Below are 5,000 nucleotides of genomic sequence, written 5' to 3'. Positions count from 1 at the left end.
ATGCCACTATTTTGGGGCTTAACACAGTTAAAATCGTTGGCTGGGGTTTATAAAGATGGTCAAGTGTCTTATTTTTCATGTTAAGCGTTGTCTTGCTTTAAGACAAGTTAAAAGAGGGAATATGTCGCTAAGCTAGTGAAAGTCAATGGATCCATGTAGCATGCTACAATGCTACACGGATACATTGACTTTCACTAGCTTAGCGACATATTCCCTCTTTTAACTTGTCTTAAAGCAAGACAACGCTTAACATGAAAAATAAGACACTTAGCCATCTTTATAAACCCCAGCCAACGATTTTAACTGTATTAAGCCCCAAAATAATGGCATACCCCTTCAACACCTTGTCTTCTTATACTGGATGCTTAACTTCGTCAATGAATGAACTCAAATCTCAAAAGAAAGTGAATAAAGAATCACTCATCAGATTTCTTTTTTCATTTTGAATCGCCTCACATCACAGACGTTTTGGGCTTACACCCTTCTTCAGTGTGAAATCGCCATTTCACACTGAAGAAGGGTGTAAGCCCGAAACGTCTGTGATGTGAGGCGATTAAAAATGAAAAAAGAAATCTGATGGGTGCTTCTTTATTCACTTTCTTTTAGGCACATAATGCAACATTATATAATGTCACATAATGCAAGAACAAGATAATGAACAAAGAATGTCTTTTTGTTTTCAAGACTGATTTAAGATCACAAATGATTCATGGAATTTGCATGGAAATAAAAACAAACATAAATGCCCTGACTTGTGTGATCTAACCCCAAAGTATTGCTCTACTACAGACAAATAAGAACCAGACTACCCAGACTTGTACCTCCCTGGATGATGTTTCTCCGCAGAGCCTCTGTTATAACTTTTTTGTCACCAAAATTGTAATGGCTAACTCTTAATCTGTTACTTAACCCCTTAGCACAGAACCTCTGTTTTAACCTTATTGTCAACAAAATCATAATGACCAAAGACTTTTAGACTTAAAGAGTTGTTATGATGCACTTGAGTGTGGAGAGAGGAGAGGAGTGGGAGTCTTTTCAGCAGAGAGTGAATGGACCCGCTGTCACTTTGGATAAAAAAGCATCTAGCTCTAATGTAATGTAATGTTATGCCCCACATGGGGCTAACAAAAGATGACTCTGTCCTTTCACTGGCAGATGTAGCTCTCCCCAATAAGCAAACCCTGTTGTAGCGTCACTTCACCTTAAGAGGAGGTGTGGAGGAGTTGACTGACACAAACATGCTAAACACCAGACAGACCTCTGGAGCAAGCTCACACCTCCGTTCCATTAAACACACACACACACACACACACACACACACACACACACACACACACACACACACACACACACACACACACACACACACACACACTTCAAAACATCCCTCACTCACATGGCAACGGTGACGAGACATGTTTGTCTACGGAGGTGATAGAATCGGATCTGCTGCCAGTGGCACCTGGCTCGTAGCCCACACGGCAAGCTTTCCATGTTTACTCCATATTTACGTTCATGTTATTCAGGGCTGGACTGGTAAGCTAGGCATGCAGGGAATTTTCCCAGTGGGCCGACAGTCCTCATGGACAGATGATGTTGTTTTTGTTTGTTAGTTTGTTTTCCTCTTAAGGGCTCCGCATACTTAACGTGCGCAATTTGGCGCATTTGGCGCGAGAACCATTAAAATGTGGCAGACCATTCATAGTCAAAAGCGCCATTTACAGGCTTTTGCTTGCATTTTCGGAAGTGTGCCCTCTGCTGTTCATGAGAGAAACGGCAGAATCCATCGCAACTCGCAGCGGGAGTTCTAGAGATGTATAAAAATTAGAGGTGCTCCGATTGCTCGGCTGCCGATCATGACCGGCCGATAATGGCCAAAAATAGCCTGATCGGTGATCGGAAAAACATGCCGATCAAAAAACCGATCGAGAGATATTAAATTCCTCACGCAACCATTTTGCCTCTACACCTGGAGCTGCATGTAGGCGCTGGCTCTGCACAGCTGCAACTGCACCAAAAGAAGGCATCTTTGCTTGTCTATAACTTTTCGGCTTTCCTCCCTTCATTTCCACCATTCATAACCATATCTGCATCAACAATGATCTGATTTTCCGATCCATGCGCCGTTTACCCGACACTGTAATTTGCGATTGAGTACTCGCCAGTGAGCCATTTTACGTTATAACCTGTGTAGTTGCCTCGGTCAGCACGCGACAACTTCACGTTGTCAGCACAAACATGTCAATTATTGTTTTCAAAGTTGTAATTGGCAGTCAGTCGATTAGTTTGATAGTCGCTGAAACAGCAAACGGCGACAGATGTGGTTAAAACTTGAGAGAGAGATTCAGAACGGTAGTGGAGCACTGCAGCTGTGGACGGTGACAGAGAGGGGAGGGGCTCTCCTCACGAGGCTGCTCATTTAAAGCGACAGGTTGTTTTTTTCTCGTATGTGAAAAACTATTTGATGTAATGTTTCAGTTTCAATTCAATCTTAAATAGTTTAGTTATTCTATGCAATAACTTATACATTGATTAATACTGTAGACTATATTACCAACACTAGTCTGAAAGATAATAATAATAATAATAATAATAATAATAATAATAATAATAATAATAAAAAATAAAATAATAATAGGCCTAATAGACTAATAATAGACATGTGCAAATTAAGATTGATTGGCTTATGGGCAGAAATGGTATTCAATAAGGATAATTAATAGGCTATTCAAAAAATAGGAAATCATTTTTGTGATCGGCAATGATCGGTAATCGTCAGATAAAGATTTTTGGTGATCGGTATCGGTGATCGGGCCAAAAAATGGTGATCGGAGCACCTCTAATAAAAATAGAAAGCCAAATAGGCCTACGGCTGCTGTAGGGCTACTGAATGTCTGATTTATGACTTACCACAATGAAACATAGATTTTTGTTGTAGCCTACATTGCCAGATCATTCCAAGCCATGTGAGAGCATTGTTCTGGGCTAACATTCTCGAAACCTTCGTTGCTAACTAAGGTAGCAACTAACGACCCAGGTGCGACAAAACTGTTTCTGGAACACTTCGTTCGGACTTACAAAGTCCCAATGTTTACAAGTAATGTAGTTAGCCGTTCGTCCGATGTTGGTGCGAACGACTCAGGTGTTCCTGCAAAACGAAGTAGGGGCTGTTCGTTAGTACTACTGTCGGAATTGGAACGAATAGCATGGTTAGCTAGTTCACCTTTGTTTTGGGAAGCACGTCACTCTTGCTCGTGGTTTGGGGCGGGTTCAGGCAGAGTTCAAGCAACATCGATCGATTACTGCCACCAAGTGCACAAGCCTCCGACCCATACTACACCAAATGTCTAGTCATGTTACGAACAGGGCTGAAAAAAACCCCACCAACACAATATTCAAATAGGGGACAAAATATTGTCCAAATATAGTAGGAAATTATATGTTCCACTATCGTGCTTCACGAGCTCCGATCAATCAAAGCTGCGCCAAAAAAAAACGTTTGATTACCATCGGGATTTGAACCCACACCAAAAGCAGCATCTGGCATGAATGCAGATTATTTAATTGCTCACATATCTCCACACATAACAAAGCCAATAGCACATTTTGATTAAACTCCAACAAGCATAGGCTACATGGAAATACGTGTAGCCTCTAAGTTGCCATTGCGAAATGCGCTGTTCACTATTATTTTTAAAAGGCACCAGTGTGCGGTGATCCTTCTTGTAGGCCTATTCCTTGTAGGCTATGCCTTAGTCCACAAGAACTCCAAACTACATCGTAGGCTACAACAAGTTCAAAAATGGACATTATGCAACTGCCCTAGTATGTTGAAATAGTGCGTAATGGAAAGGCACTCGGAAAGGCGAGCGTGATGACAAGAATATGACACTTCTTCGCGTTACTAGGTCTTATGTCATAGTATTCATATTCTTCTTTTCATTTCAATTCTACTATTGTAATACAAGTCTGTCACAAGCAGCCGGCCAATAGGCTACTGTTAAAGCAAATGTTGTTTCAGCAGTGAGCACACTCCAAATAGCGCCATGGCCCATGGCGCACGAAGTGCAGTGCAGTCGGGGGATCAGAAAACAACACAGCGCATCGTGTCATTCTTTCTCTATCTGTGTGAATTGGGCCATCGTTTTGTGTTTTTGTAAAATACAGGTGAAAGCCATTTGACTTGGCCTTAATGTGACTGCGTGCGTGGCTGCGAGGCAAAGACTCTCGGATGCCAGAGCTCCACAAGCGCGCCCAACAGCACGCGTGGATCGGCCACTTTACGCACACACACAGAGGTTGGATAAACAGTTGCGCAGAGGAATAGGCACCTGCGCTTAATGTAGGCCTATCTTACTGAGGGAATCGAAATCTTGTCACACTGAAAATGCCTTCGCGCTTACCATTCACCGCCCATTGCTCTTCATTGATGGTGATGTGTAGACCGACATTTGGTTACTGCATTTAATGGGGTGGATTTTGGGGATATGATTGTGTTAACAGGTCTTTTCCGACGTTGAAGGACTTTGAATGTGCCATGTTTACAGACATTAACGGCCCCTTCCATAGGTCCCTTCCTGCGCGTCTTTATGTACAACGGCAATAATGGCAGTTCCACCCGCTTACGTTGCGCGTAAAGACGTGTGCAGACTGGAAAATTAAATAAACATTCTGATATGTTTTATTAATTCTCAAGCGTAATTTCAGTTATCATTTCAAGCAGCATTTAACTGCAATCTGCCTGGCCATGACCTGTTGAAAGTGTTGCGTTGCCCATGAGCGTGAGAATGACTTCGCTTGCCGTTCTGGAAAAAAGATGTGATGGGTGGTTATTATATTCACCGGGGATTGAACTCACGCCTCCGATAAGGAAACGGCAAACGTGTATGGAATTCCGACATTCTAACCACTCACCCACCAACCGTGCTTCCATATTAGTGGTAGGCTATAGCCTACAATATTAAACATTATATGCAAAATCTAAGTAAAAATAATACATG

Source organism: Engraulis encrasicolus, chromosome 21 (genome assembly GCF_034702125.1).
Source record: "Engraulis encrasicolus isolate BLACKSEA-1 chromosome 21, IST_EnEncr_1.0, whole genome shotgun sequence".
Lineage (NCBI taxonomy): Eukaryota > Metazoa > Chordata > Actinopteri > Clupeiformes > Engraulidae > Engraulis > Engraulis encrasicolus.
This window is presented reverse-complemented; position numbering follows the sequence as displayed.